Here is a 16,026-nt window from a genome sequence, read left to right as displayed (position 1 = left end):
TAGTACATAGAAACAAACATTATAATTATTGAAGTAGGTAACATGACATTTTGATGCATGTATACACTATGTAATGTTTAAATCAGTTAAATATATCTACCTCCTCAAACATCATTTCTTTATGGTAAAACTTTCACAATCTTTTTTTCTAGTATTCTAAAATATACAGTATGTTATGGTTACCTATAGTTCCCTACTATTCTCTCTGCTCTTATTTGAAAGTTTCCATGATAAAAATACTAAAAATAATTTTTAAATTAAGATATAACTTCAAATATTTAAAGGATTTCTATGTAGAAAAGAATTCAATTTTATAGAGGAAATCATGTGGAGGAAAATTTGGAGTCAATACAAGGATGAACTAGACAACAGAAGAACATATAGCCTTGTAAGAGAGTGACTCATGCTAGGAAATACTGGTGTACAGGCCTCATAACTATTCGTCAGGGCCACAGTAAAGAAAATAACAGCAATGAGTGAGAAACTAGACTAACAGCCTTCCAAGGTTTCTTCTAACACTAAGATTCTGCTAAGATTCCATTGATCAATGAATCTGATTGGTGCACATCTCCCAAACACATCAGAGCCTATTACTCTCCAGTCCTATCAGATATCATACTACTTGTTTAAGATTTTACATTGACTTGTTCATAATTTTTGCATATATTTGTTAAGTCCTTTTCTTAAGGCTTTCAAAAATCACAATCATACCTTACACCTGTTAGACTCTTTTAGTCCTCACACAATGTCCTGTACATACTGGGCCATCAAAATGCCTTTTTGAAATCTCCTTTCAAATCAGTCTCCTAACATTGTGCCTCTTCTTTGCCACTCACGTCTATGTCTTACCTATCACCGTACAATCACTGACCATACCTGCACCACATTCATGTCCCCTAACCTAGACCTAGAGGAGGGCTCTGTGCATACCTAAAAAATATGAATAAAGAAATCCTTCCCATATCATGAGGCTGTTAACTTTCCAAGTGATGCTGATTCATTCTGATAATCAAATTATGACTGTAGAAGACTGCTTTAATCACTGGAAATATAATTATTCTAACTGCCTGGCTCGTACATACCCCTTACCCAGGTGGCTGCCACCATCATGAACAAACATGGAGCCAACTGAAAAATGATTTGTTTCTCCCCACCACATCTTTTCCACCCTGGTGGTCTTTCCTCCCCAGGTATTCATTGTCTTTATATCACCTTCTGACTGTCTACATGAGAATTAGGGCATGTGTAGGGGTAAAACCCTTCAAAATGCCAGACACCTCACCAGACATTTTACCTTGTCAAATCATTTAATTCTTATGATTGGAGTAAGCATTATCTACATTTTTCAGATGAGGAAAACTTTTTTCAAAAGTTTAGTTATTTGCCCACACGTCTAAATGATAACCTTGGGATTTGAAACCAGATCTACCTGGCTTCAAAATCTACACATTTTACAAGGAAAACAACAACATCATCTTTCTTACACAAGCCTTGAAATAACACAACCTACAGGAAACAACTTCAGTTGAGGAGGATTACTGTCACAATGGCCCTAGGACCATCTTATCCTCCAACCTCTAAAAGCTTTCTCATTCCTATAATTAAACTCTAAAAGTCCAATATCAACAAATACCAATAGGGGGGAGGTAAGTCCTAAAATGCTTAGATAAGCTTCTAGACAGATTAAATGTCTTGTTTGGATCATGATTTTCTTTAGAAAGATCAGCCTTAAGTGACTCTTTCTAAGAAACAGATCTAACCTAATTCCTTTCATTCTTAAAACTTTCTAAGGATCCCCACTATTAATGGTCTGCTACTTTGGCTCATGACTTCCTTTAAGATTTGCTGGCCTCTCCAACAGGCCCATCCCCCTCCAACTTCACACTTTACAACACCAACTATTCACATTCTCCTGCCCTCCCCAAATATCCTTTCTTCATGTTTCCATTTCTCTGAACACATTTCTTCTGACTGCCAGCTTCCCCCACCACCCCAGCCTGTCTAATCAACAACAAACCACATGTCAGACTCCTGTTTGCCTTTTGCCTGTGCTTCAATCACATCTCAACCACTTTCTGACCTTACTGATCACCCTTCCAACCATAATAAATGCATTTATGGACAATAATGTTCTACCATCGAATAAATACCTCTCTTTCTGCCATTATCTTACTGTGTTTCAAGTGAATGCTGTTATCTCCCTGCCAGAATGAAAGGTTCTGAGGGGAAGAACCAAGTTTTTACAGGTGTGCAAATGTCCAGCCTTGGTAAACAGCAAATCTTCCTCATGTGCTAAACCAAGTAGCCATTAAAGCCACACCCCTATGGCTTTTGTTTCAGGAGCTATCTACTCAAAGGGTCAAGAGTCATTTTCATAAAGACATTTTAAGTTTTTCACTTCATGACCAGAAGCCACTTAAAAACTAATAAATAATCAACATTCTAATTGAAGAAACTATGTCAAACTTACCATCTTAGACAAATAAAGCAAGAATGAATATAACAAGAAAAGTATGTTGTCCAAAAGGGTGGCATCTGCTGGCTCTTCGACCTTTATCTCTAGTTGGTTTTCTGTATCAGCAGCATCAACAGGAGTACCTTCTGTTATAAGTAGCTCTAAAATTGAAAGGGGAAATTGCTATTTTATTTTATGCTATAGAATAAGAATTGTCTCTCTTCAGTTTCAATATTCATCGAGTGTTTCACTAAATATATGAGTCACAGTGCCTGGAATATGTGGCTCTCCTAAAGACAATTAACACAACAGAGAAGAAAACTTCAAAATCCTAATTAGAGCTGTCAAACCCTTCAATTATAAAATGAACAATCTCCAGTCTACTCTCCACTACTTCCATGGCCATACAACTGCTACCAGAACAATATTTACTCAAGGAAAATTTTTAAAACCAGAGATATATAGACAGGGTCACATTCAAAAAACATGGATTTAGTGCTGGTGAAACTTTGTGTTTAAAATTTTAGGAAAGCTGAAAGAGAGGGAGTCTTGGTTTGCAGATTTGCAGGTGGAATGGGCCAAGGCTTAACACAGTATCTGGCACCTGGCAGAGATACTCAACAATTATTTATTGAATGGACAGATGACAACTATTTAAAAAGAACACAGTAGTACCAAGAGAGACTAAAGGGAATTGGGTACAGACCTGCATTGAGGCTCTGTGAATGAGGTAGAATTCCAGTTAGACTTGAGAGCTTGTAGGGGTGGAATTTCAGTATGAGTTACATGAGCCTGGGGTATGTTTGATTAAACAGCAGGAGTCCAGCATGCAGTTATTAAGAAGTTGGACCAGTTGCCTCTAAGGTCTTTCTCAACCCTGAGATTCTATTCACTACTATTTTTTTAAGCTTTTGCCTAATTTTTTTTTTTTTAGTTTTTGATGGACCTTTATTTTATTTATTTGTATGCAGTGCTGAGAATCAAACTCAGTGCCTCATATGTTAGACAAGCGCTCTACCACTGAGCTACAACCCCAGGCCCTCCATTCACTATTGGTCTATGAATTTGACTGCTGGTGAAGTCTGCCCCATTGGCTCAGCATCTCAGCACCTGAGACACATTAAATGACATTAGGGAAGATTTTACCTATTAAAGGTCATTGACATCATTTTGTGGTGGAACTTAAAAGGCCAGGGAAATAATTCATTCTTAATTTTGTAAGTCAAGTTTTCCCTATTCTTGAAAGTTTTGGAGCATGAAAATAACAAATTGTAATGGTGCGTGATTCATTTTCATAACCTTATAGAGTTAAAGACAGTTCAGAAGTCAGTAGTGTTCATATATGGATGCAATGTCTTCTGGAAAATGGGAGAACTCATATGTTATTCCTTCTCAAATTAACTGAATCCCCCCTTTCTATGAGTTCTCCTACACTCTGTGTGTGCAGATGGTGGGGGGGAGGTTCAGATCAGTGCTGCCAAGCCCTGCACTGGTGCAGGATAATGCTTATAGCTATGCTTACAGACCAGAACCTTTAAAAACACAAAATACAGTAATTATGGCTTCATAGCACCATACTGGATGGATTAAAATAAACAATTAGTCATCATCTAATTTACTGATAAAATGAGAGTGAGCAACACAAAAGTAGAATGCTGTTGATGCCATTATTGGGGATTTTTTTGAAAAATTGTTTCTCATCTCCCACTGGATACTGTGCACTATGATGAAGTATTCGTAAGTGTCAATCTAAAATCGATTGCAGTTCTGTACTGTTTGCTGTAAGTATATAGTATAAAGATCTGGACCATTGACTGCATTTGAAAAAGTTTAATTACCATGTCCAGGAAGCAAGTCAAAACAGGACTTGAGCTATATTATATTCCATTTAGAAGAAAAGGGAAGAAAAACACAGAATTTATGAGACTATGAACAGTGATTATTCAAGCTAACTTGTACTAGGCCAGACTTTCCTGGAAGGCCTACTAAACACAGATTGTGGGTCCCACCCCTAGAGTTTCTGGTGCTGTTGGTCTGGTTGAAAACTACAGTTTTAGAGCATAAGGCCTTTGAAGAAAAATATTTTAGTTGTAAATGGTTTACACAAGCTAGTCATACCTAAACATTTGCTTTTAGGTGAGTTACAGTCTCTGGCCTATTTTTGATTTCTAGTCATCTTTATTCTTGCTTTTCTCTCACTTAAGATATTTTGTTTTTTGAACTCACATGTACCTATATCACTCTCTGCTCTATTTCGTACCTTTGGCAACAAATATCCTTGAAAGCCTTTATTATGGTAATGCCTCTACTTTGTAGAGAAAAATTGGCAAGCTTTACCTGGGTCTACTTTCTCAGTATTTGGGATCTGAGACACTTCTGAAACACCCATGTCCTCAGTCACAGGTTGATTCAAGAGGCTGGGCTCTTCAGGATGGTTCATATTAAAATGATGACGCAGGAGGTTTGGCTCTTCATGAAGATTTCTATTAAGACGATTTGTGTTCTCTTTAGGAAAATCATCTTCATGGGATGGCTGCATCTCTACAAGGGAGAAGAATGCATTGAGCCAGATGGATGACACTATCTACCCCCACTTAAGCCCAATGATCAGCACTCCCCCTCAGCACACAGTTCCAGATACGTCAACACTGCCCTCCATGTCCTGGCATGAGCCCATGAGAACAACTGGGCAAGGATACGGGAGGGTTAATTGTTTTCATCCCATTTAAAGGATGACTGAACTATACAGTCAAATTTATAAAGAAGCCTCATCTGCCAGAGGACTTTCCTCCTTTCCCATTTCCATATCACCTCGTTCCTTGTCCATCATGTCTACCCTTTTGGCTGTGGTTTCAGTTTTCTTTAAAATCTTCCAAATTATACTCATTTCTTGTTTGTTTTCTTTGGTTTCTAGATAAGGATTGATTTCTTTTTTCAAAAGTTTATAAGCATCAGTCTTCTCCTGTTCGTTTGAGACCTGAGAAATGTTGCTGGTTTTGTTTTTTTCACTTTCTGGCACTTTCAATTTATCTGATAGTATTTCTTCAAAAAGTTCAAGTGAAGTTTGTTCACCCTGAGCATTATCTGTTTGACTATCTGCATGAGGATGGTTCTTCTGAGCCAAAAATTGTTCCTCAAGATCCACAGTGTTTTCTGAGAATGCACTTTCAATTTGTTGTGAGTTTGCTACTACTGGTTTAGGTTCAGGTTCAACATCCTGGGAGACTTCAGGAAATTGTCCCACTTTTTCTATAGCTTTCTCAGAATCTTCATTTGCAGAATCATACAATTCCCAAAATCCTAGAAGTTCTTCTACGTTATAATTATCAAAATCATCTCCTCCAACATCAAAACAAACAAAATCTGTCTCCTGTAAGGAAAAGAAAACCATTAATGTGTCAATAACAAAGTATCACAAAAGCAAACTCATCCACGCTCCCAAATTCAGGATTGGTTCTAAAGAATCTTTGAGGTCAACCAGATTACCCTCCTCCAACCCCCACTGCCTAACTCCATCTATGGCTGAGTAAATCTGTCTTTTTCTAGTCTACGGTGTTAGAAAGTCTATTCTTTCTTTCTTTTTTTAACATGGGTCATATTCTTTAAAAAGCATAATGAGTAAAAATGGTAACAATTTGGTCTCCAACTGCCTGACTCTTGGGTCTCTCTCAATTTGCTCTGAACATAAGTAGGGAAAGGCAAGGTATCACTTATAGGATCCTCCAGCTCTTAATATCTACACCTATGTTTCAGAAATTTAACTCTTAATCATTTGCTCAGGAGAAGCTGGAAGATCCTGCAGCATTGAGAAAAATGAATCAGTTTTAAAGTATCTTACTGAGATACAAGTACATTGAATGGAATAAAGAATGATATTAAGGAGGCTCCTCACATTATTATTACCACAAGAACAAACTGAAAACAAAATTCAACAAGGTATACACCTTTCTCTTCATCAGGGTTTCACAGTCACTAAGATCTCTCTCAGGATTATGTGTATATTATCTAGTCTTCCTTCTTGCTACTAGTAAGCAAATTGATATAAAAGGAGCCATAGTATGAATGGACATGTTTTTAAAAAATTTCCATTCCTAATTAAATCTTCATAATATTCTGCGGGGGTTCCGGGGGTGGGGGAGGCAGTTCAATGTAGTAGGGATGAGTGATTTCCTCTCCTCATCACATGCATTTCTAAGCCATGAGGGATGCATGTAATGGGAAATACAATGAGAAGGCAGAGTTCAAAACAAATGAGTTCTCTGTAATCAGTGAACTGCTGTCACAGCTTAAATCCCAAGAACTCTCTTTACCAACAATGAAGTCCAACAAGCAACAGAAGTGATTTTATGGCCCCTGAGATTATAAAGAAATTTTAGGAACAGCAACAACAAACAGGATGACTTTATCCATTCAGTCCATCTAATCTAAGAACTGTCCTAGCCTAGCAGTTTGCATATTCTACAGCCACTACAAAGAGCTGCCCAAAGATGTTTCAGTGTTGGTGGGCATCAATTACTATACAATTTAAAACTCTAGAAAATAATCAGCTGAAGTGAGAATTCTAGAACACGAAATCCTTTCAGTCACAAAATCAATTTAAGTCAGAGCACCATACAGGAATGTTGTATAAAGGAAGCAGTTGGGGCCTTAAAAGATCTGAGACTGAACATCACCTGAAACGCTCAGGTCCCCTTTTCCAAATCTATAACATGACTATGATCCCGTATATGACTAAGAATAAGAAAACCTTTGTAAGTACATATTTCTAGCCTAGTATAAAAGTTAGAGTTTATTAATTTAACCTAAATATACTTAAAATGTCTAATAACTATCCAATGAGTTTTGCCTGTAAAATGAAATTATTTGCCTCTTAGAATATCTGTTTCAATATATTAGACAACTCTCAGATTATAATATAATCACCCTAGAATGCCTTTCAAACTTTTTTTTTACAGGTAGTCTGATTTCAAATGAAAATCTGACACACAAATGTTAGATTGCCCCCCAAACACATTATAAAACATTCAGAAGCAGTTAACTGAATATAACTGATGGATTTATAAGCCAGTTTACAATTGAGAACAAAAAAGAAATCCATAACTTACATCTGTTGGAATTTGTAGCTCTTCTTTAGTATGTTCACGAACTACCTTGATGAAATCTTTTGGAAAGTATCCAAACATATGGCCAACCTATAGTGCAAAAGAGACAAATATCAGATACATTCTGTACAAGGAATACAGAAGTGGCAGGAAATATACACATAATAGATAGATATAAGGTATAACCAAGAAAGAAAGTTGCTATAACAATTACACTGAGATTATTATTTCAAATAAAAATTAAGTACAGAACTATTAAAGCAACATTTCCAACCACTGAAGTTTTCTTTTTTACATTTAGCTTAATTCTCAACACAGAGCATATAAAGTTAAGACTTCTGAAGTAAATAAAAGATCTGCATAGAAGATTATTGGATACTATATGGTTAAAACTATGTAAATCAAAGCTGGTTATAAATGCAATTCCAAATAACCTCTAGCAAGAATTTACCTGTACATTTTGTAGCATTGCTCATAAACCAATATTTATGTCTTTCTTAACCAATACACAACAGTCATAAAAATTAATAAGTAAAAACAATACAAAAATTTCTAAAATGTATTACCACTATAGCAGATGTATTGATAGTATATGCTTTCCTAGCTTTGTCCAAATCTACTTTTACAAGCACTTGGGGAGTGCTGAGGGCCATTGTCAAGTAGGAATGAAGCTTCAAAATTTCCTTGCCAGCGTACCCCATGTTAAATGGATTTATCTGTTGACATTGCATGTAAGGTGACTTTGCTCAAGGACCAAGGCAGATCCCGGTTTAGAGCTGATCAGGTTTGAGGAAGTATCCCACTCCTTAGGGTGTTCCCGGTTTAAGACAAAAGGAGTTTTAGGGAAGTTGGAGGTTGAAGATTATTGCTGCTGGGAGTAGGGCGTGCCTGCAGCCTGAGTTCCTGCTGAGTTCTCCTGGAGAAAAAGTTTTTAGGAGGTGAATTGTTTGGGAGATTGGATTGCCCCTGAACCTGTGTGGAGGTGGTGTGAGTCGGGAATAAAGAATTGCTGTTTCAATCTACAAGGCTGTGAGTGCCTCCTGATTCTGTGCCCAGCCAAGACTGCGGCATTATGGTGGCCCGTACGTGGGATGTCTGAAGCTTGGGGGTAAGTGAATTTGCTTGCTCCTGAAGGAGAGCAAAAAAATGGGTGACCATTTCAAAAAACAATGTGTTCTTGTTTTGATTTATTTTTTTTTTCATTTCAAGTGGCCTGTTCCTAGAACTTTCTCAGGCAAACTAAGGAAAATGGTTGACTCAAGGTTTGAAGTTGTTCGCCTCCGAGGAAGAAAAATTGTTAGAGGAAGGAGGTACCCCAGTAAGACCAAGAAAAACTATGGCATATGTTGATACAATACAAAAATGTAGCCCATGGCTTTATAAAGATGAGTTATTAAGTGTATCAATGGGACCATTATGGTATCCTGTAGAAGGATTTTTCTTCAACAAGAGATGGCTAGTTCTGTTCACTATACTTGTCTTGGTTTTTACAGACAGCTAATTCATTTACAAAGCTAAAATGTTAAAATATCAACCACTAAATATGAAATCAAGTACTCTTTACTTATTAAGTTCCATAAGGTAATATATTTAAACATTATGTGTGTTTTCATAAATTGGCAAATGGAAAAATGTTTAATATTGCTTTGGTCTGTGTCTTTGCTGAAACAAGGTTACTAAGTGTTAAGATTCTATCATGTGTAATTTATATACAGAGAGTATAAGAAGTTTCAGCTGGGTTTCAATTACAGTATAACAGTACCTTAAAAAACATGAAAGTATTTCATCTTATTAAAGTGGAGTAATTTTATAAGGGTTGTTTTAGAATGTGAATTTATAAAAAGGGTTAATGGTTAAAAAAGAGATATAAAAAGATTCAAGATGTGGAAATATATTTTAATATAAAAGGTTAAAGGAAAAATAAATCTTTCTAGTTGAGATAATCTCTGTGTGGTAAAGTGAAAAGTTGTAAAATGCCATTTAAAAAGATTTTGAGGAAACTAGATTTAATTTAAAAGCTTGAGAAAGGTAGAAAGAAAAAAAAGGTATTTGTACATGGCAGATTGAGACAAAGCTTCCTAATGGAGTAAAAAAGAGCCTTTGGTTAAAGGGCAGCCATGTAAACTAATATTAAGCGATTTAAACAAAATCTAAGCCTCGTTTAAAAGAGTGAAGCTGTAGGTGGTGAAAAAGTACATTTAAAAGTACAGTATAGATGATAAATGAAATGCTTTAAAAGGTTAAATTGAAGGTTGTTGAGATACCTTCATGGCGAGAAAAAAGATTGCTTTACTCATCAAACTATTAAAATGTACTTATTAAACTAAAAAGAGGGAGATGAGATAATCTTTGTTTGGTAAAGTAAAAAGTTGTAAAATGTCTAAGTACATTGCAAAAAGCTTTAAAAGGTTAAATTGAAGGTGGTTAAGATGCCTTCATGATGGAGTAAAAAAAAATATAACCCATGAAAATGGGAAGATAATAAGATAAAAGATTAGATAAAGAAGATTAAAAATTTGAAGTGGAAAACTTCAAAAACAGAAGTACAAAAAGGTAAAAAAAAAAGAGAGAAGATGTAGAAAGATAAAGATATAGGAAGATAAAAAGATGTAGAAAGACAAGAATTTTATACCCACAAAATAGGAAACGAAAGAAAACTAGGAGAGAAGAAAGCAACTAAGGGTAAATATAAAAACCTTAGAAGAAAACTAGAAGATAGAAATAAGATAGAAAATAGTTAAAAATGTCAAGTAAAGGTATTTCAGATAGAAAATACAAAGGGCTAAGACAACTATGGTTTCAAACCACATCTAAAAATTAAAAGGTCTAAAGTAATTCTAAAAACTAAGGCAAAATGCTTTTGAAAGACTTAAATTTAAAAGGATCTTAAAGGGGTATATATCCCCCAAAGATAAACTTAAAATAACCCTTTTTTTACTCTAAACTTTTTAAATTTGGATTCATCAGGACTTAATGCTGCGGAAAGACATATGTATCCAAAAAATGTACATAAGCCTAAGGTACTTTGGAAAGATATTCTAACAGGACATTGGAAAGCTCCTGATCCAGTGTTTGTCTGGAGTCGGGGTTCTGTTTTTGTGTTTCCACAGGGAGAACAGCAGCCGATTTAGATTCCAGAGACACTAACGAAAACAATTTCTACAGACCAAAAAGAAGATAATTTGACTCAAATCCATAACAGCTGATATCCAGAGCTCCAGCTTGGCTATTCTTACATCTGCGACAGTGATTAACCACGGTGCCTTTTTTCAATATCTATTTTATTATTGCATTTTTCCCACATCATAAAGTTCTATTTTATTTTTTGAGCTCATACAAACCTAGGTTAATGTTTTTCTGATCAGCTTTGTTTTTTGACTGTGTTTTTTGACTGTGGAGTTTCTAAACATTGCAATGGAGATTTTACCTAGGTAAAGCTACAAGGCTGTTATTATTGTCTTACGTGTTGTATGTTATGAGTGCACTGTTTTGTGTTGCATGTCAGTATGTGTGTATGTCCATATTTTTATATGAGGAGTGCTCATGAAAAAATGGATCCGAATTTTCTTTTTTTTTTATTCACGTGATTTAAGTGGTTTAATCTAAATTAGGTAAACAGCTGTTAATGATTGTTTTCAAAGGTGGTTAACAGATCTGTTTGCTTACTATTGTTTTTAAAGGTGATTAACAGATCTGTTTGTTTACTTTCACTTTTCCTTTTCATTATATTTAATAATTCTGTTCAGGATAATGTCTCTTTAACATCATTGCCAGAATTCCCATCTCCATCCCAGTGCCAGTGAAGACTAAGAAAACCAAACTACAGCTATCACAGTAAACTGTATAAACTGATGCATCAATGAATATAACTCAACAAGTAATGCTCAATCAAGGACTTGATTTACTTTGGGAGGAAATGAACATATTGATAGACTCCTCCGATTTGAACTGCTTGCAGAACTTGCTTGGACTATATATGAGTTGCATGCATTGTGAACTATCGTCTGGTGCAGCGAATTGTGGTACTGCTGGCATATCCTTGCTGATGGTGTCACTAGTGATGCAATTTCCTTGCCAGCGCACCCCATGTTAATTGTGGTAATGCTGGCATCTTTGCTGATGGTGTCACCAGTGACACAATTTTTCCAAAGGAGCCGTCAATTGGCTTGGTGTCGTGGCATTTCTGTATCCTCCTCCCTTCTACTAGTGATGGTCTAAAATATGGGGGCCAACAGAGGTGAGGCAAGAACCTCACCCCCCCACTGGCACCAAGGTTAAATTTGGGGGCCAACAGAGGTGAGGCAAGAACCTCACCCACCCACACTGGTTCTTAGGCCTATCCACAGCATGGCTGAATGCTGGACCGGTAGTCAGTGACGGGTTGATCTGGTTGCAGTGGATTCAACCCAAGACAGGAAACTGACGTCTAAAGGTCAGTTCTCCCATGACGGGTAAGAACCATATGTTGAATTGGACAACCTACCAGGCACGGTCCTTTAGCCACATTGCTTGTTGTTTAATTAATCAGAAGGGGGGAGATAATTAATGCTGCAGTCTTGGCTGGGCACAGAATCAGGAGGCACTCACAGCCTTGTAGATTCAAACAGAAATTCTTTATTCCCGACTCACACCGCCTCCACACATGTTCGGGGGCAATCCAATCTCCCGAACAATTCACCTCCTAAAAACTTTTTCTCCAGGAGAACTCAGCGGGAACTCAGGCTGCAGGCACGCCCTACTCCCAGCAGCAATAATCTTCAACCTCCAACTTCCCTAAAACTCCTTTTGTCTTAAACCGGGAACACCCTAAGGAGTGGGATACTTCTTCAAACCTGATCAGCTCTAAACCCGGATCCGCCTTGGTCCTTGAGCAAGGTCACCTTACATGCAATGTCAACAGTGAAATCCATTTAACATGGGGTACGCTAGCAAAGAAATTTTGAAGCTTCATTCCTAATGGCCCTCAGCAGGGGAGAAAATAAAATTACAATATAATGCATATGAAACCACATATCAAACTTCAGTTTCACCCAAAATAAATCCTCTGCAGAAAAGAACCCCATTTATTTTCAGCACCAACAGTTAAAATATATGAAGTTACATAAAGTGTACAAAAGGTATATAAAGTTCCCCTTGAGAAAGACACTCCTATTACTAACTACTGACTAAAAGGAACAGAAGATTCTTGCCAATAATTAAAGGAAACTGATAGGCAAATCAAATGCACAAAAAAGAAAATTAAAAAGGCATCTTATCACTACCTCTAAAATATCCCCATTCATGAATGTTCTTGTTATATCTAGAAACCATCTGAGAGCCAGTATTAGTGGTAGAATACTGCCATGAAGATTAGATAAGACGGAGCAATTAAAAGTTTCATCACTGCAGATAAAGTCTGAGACTCTAGAAAACCAACAACATTGCAGAATGAAAACTGAAAACTCAAAAGGAGAATCATTTTGAAAACTAAAGAGTTTTTAATTTCTTAAGTATAACACTTATGACATGAGAGGCGAGTCTGAGGGGAAATACACTTTTCCCTTCTGATGAAAATTCTATTAAGGTTAAATTTGGAAAAGGGAAAGAAACCAGAGATGTATGGAGAAAGGGAACACATTTATCTCTTCTTAATCTGTGTCAAATGAGACCATAGATTATATAAAGCTCCATAATTACACACTGGGTGGTATCCCATTTCTTGTGATATGAAAAAAATGATGCAGAATCATGGAGGCTCATGACTGGAAATAATTTTTATATCTAATTTTGCTTCCATACATCATCCCTGCTAAGGTGCTGTTGATTTGATTTGTGGGTGGGGAGCCAAGAACTGCCACAAGAGAACAAATTCTGCATAAGCTACTATCAGAACAAATGTACTTAAGTGCCACTTCCCTGAAAGGAAATATTCAAAAGGAAGATGGATTAGACAGGGGTCCTTTCCTAACTGAGTTTTTCATTTTATAGGGAGCTAAGATGAAACACAACCTAACTGAAGGCAAAGAGGACAAATGAATGCCAGAGGAGCAATGCAAACAAGGTGCCACCCAAACACTCATCAGTCGGCAAAGATCCTTTCTGGTCAGGTGCTGAAAGCAGGGCTCCTCAGGAAGACAGGATGAGTGCTGCCACCCAGAATGGCAAGAGTCCTAGGGATGAACAGAGTTAACAGGCTAGAATGTGAGAGGAGAAAATGCAAATCAAGCCCATTTATCCAAAAGCTCAAAGAAGGAAAGAAAGACGACTACTACATGAAAAATGCCACTTAGGTACATGGAAAAACAGTTCCAAGTTTAAAGGTTACCAATCCTATTTGGTATACTTGAAAGAAACAATAGATGGTTCTTTATATGGAGTACTGCAACTGGGACTCTGTCTAAATATAAAGTTTGTACCTAGAGGCACCATGTTTCAAGATCATTCCCTAAGAGTCAGAAATGGCAACAAAATGAAACTAGTTTTCCATAGGGATTACTCTTATTTTCTGTCTCATTTTCTGCTGTGTGGTGTTTTATTTAGGGTGAGAACTTTCAAGGATGCAACCCGGAATGTCTCTAAACTGGAACATTCCTACAGTCATCAAAGACCCTTGCTACTATTTTACGTAAACAATCCACATATCACATTTTTTTAAATGAAAAGGACAATACTCATAAGCCACTAGGAGGACACTCCTAGTGAATCTCCCCATTTAAAATATCAAAGCATGATATAAACAATGTCATGTCTTTCATCAGAAGATCCATACAACTGGCTGGAAGTAGAACCCCTGGGGGAACCTTCAGGCATAGAATATAGGAAAAGCAGGAAATGGATGACCCAGAAGTTGCAAAAAAGAAAAAAAGGGGGGGGAAAAAGCATACAATGGACATAATATTCTGCTTTTTTAGAGTAAAAACAGCACAATTGATTAGGTAAAATACACAAAAAATCAACTTTAAATATGCATGCCTGAGTTACTATCTCAGACTTAATTTACAGGATTAACTCTAATGTCCATGAATCCTTCCCTTTTGAAACAGCAAAGCTAAGAATTGTCATGTTTTCACCATGACGACCTTTATGATGTGTAGAGCCTTCTGGAACTTGATGTGAGGGGTAGCAACCACAACCAGTTCAGTTCTGTATCAGAAAGTCTCCTGACTTTCTATGCTGTGCCAGGCCTTAGGTGTGTTAGGAGCACAGGGCCTGGCAAAGAGGTCAGGTTAACTCTACAAAGACCCCAAGAAATCAGTCATTTAAATCTACACTGCTACCCATCAAAATTAAGAATATAACACCTGTCAAACTTTTACTTACACTTCCGGCCCAAAGTTCTGGTGATACCTCTGCAAGTTTATAGTAGACAAATACAGGGTCACCTTTTTTAAAATTTACAAAACGACAATCTGGTCCTGTGAAATCTTCAACAGCTTCACCTCGATACATTAACACTGTATATAAACATTGAAAAAAGAAAAAAACAAACATTAGGATTTGATTTTTCACAGTCCATATTGACTCATCAGGAAATATGAATCCCACTATGAACAAAAATCAAGTTTTTCCAGTACTCTCTGGAATCACTTTTAATTCACCTGCTCAAAGTATCTAAAATCCTTAGAGATTTTATTGCTATAAAATACAATATTCCCTGCAATTAGACGAGGGAAAAGGAAGCTTCTCTATTTTTCTCTGTGCTGAGAAATAAAAAGCAAAGTGGCTACCACCAACCATAGCTGGTTTCAGTGAAACTCTTGGTTCTTGCAGGCCTCCTCAATTTTTTTCTGTTTCATAATCATAGAAAGCTTCATTTTGCAAATATGTAAATCCAAGTGTAGACATGGACAGGCTTAAGTATGGCTTCATGCAGAGGTAATAGGGAAGAGGTTAGAATATCCAGGAACCCCCAAGGGGTTAATTAACTTGAACTAACTGCTAAAAGACATTACCTTTAAGTGGCTGCAAGTACTATCATGCAGCCGTAAACACTGTCAATTTCATTTGCAGCAGAGTTGCTGTCTCTGGGTTCAGGATCTGGGTAAATAACCAGGAAATATATTTTCTCTGAGCAAATATTGTTGACTATATCCAACATTAAGATTGTTTCAAAACATCCTCATTCGTATTTTTTTAATAAACAAAATCAAAAGTGGGTATCCTATCTGACAAGGAACAAGTTTAACCACGAGAAAAGGTCAGGCAATACCTTCATGCTTAAAATGCAGGACTAGGATCACAATTGATCTAGAAACTGGTAGAAGCAACATTTTTCTTTTGGTTGACCAAATAGACAGTTTCTGATTTAAGATGAAATGGACAATAGATGTATGTAAAAAGCACAAAGAAATGGAAATAACACTTTTTCTAAAAGCCAATTAGCAGTAAAATACACGAGAATGTTTGTTTTATAAAAATATATGTCTGAGGAACAAACACAGATTTGGAGAGGGTAACTTGTTTTTTTGAAGCTAAAATAGGACTATTTTC

At 36.6% G+C, this 16,026-nt stretch overlaps 1 pseudogene across 1 annotated transcript in view; it reads right to left on the bottom strand.

Annotated features, from left to right (window-relative positions):
- The window catches only part of LOC144374199 (transport and Golgi organization protein 1 homolog), a 130,894-nt pseudogene that overhangs the window by 32,710 nt on the left and 82,158 nt on the right, over window positions 1–16,026 (bottom strand). The window contains exons 23-27 of the transcript XR_013433664.1: window positions 14,857–14,990; window positions 7,561–7,647; window positions 5,267–5,825; window positions 4,793–4,996; window positions 2,471–2,616 (exon numbers count right to left, since the gene is read on the bottom strand). The product of XR_013433664.1 is annotated as a transport and Golgi organization protein 1 homolog (transcript). The remainder of the gene's footprint in view (window positions 1–2,470; window positions 2,617–4,792; window positions 4,997–5,266; window positions 5,826–7,560; window positions 7,648–14,856; window positions 14,991–16,026) is intronic.

Source organism: Ictidomys tridecemlineatus, unplaced genomic scaffold (genome assembly GCF_052094955.1).
Source record: "Ictidomys tridecemlineatus isolate mIctTri1 unplaced genomic scaffold, mIctTri1.hap1 Scaffold_61, whole genome shotgun sequence".
NCBI lineage: Eukaryota > Metazoa > Chordata > Mammalia > Rodentia > Sciuridae > Ictidomys > Ictidomys tridecemlineatus.
The sequence above is the reverse complement of the archived record's forward strand: the minus strand, read 5'-3'. Positions and strand labels throughout refer to the sequence as shown.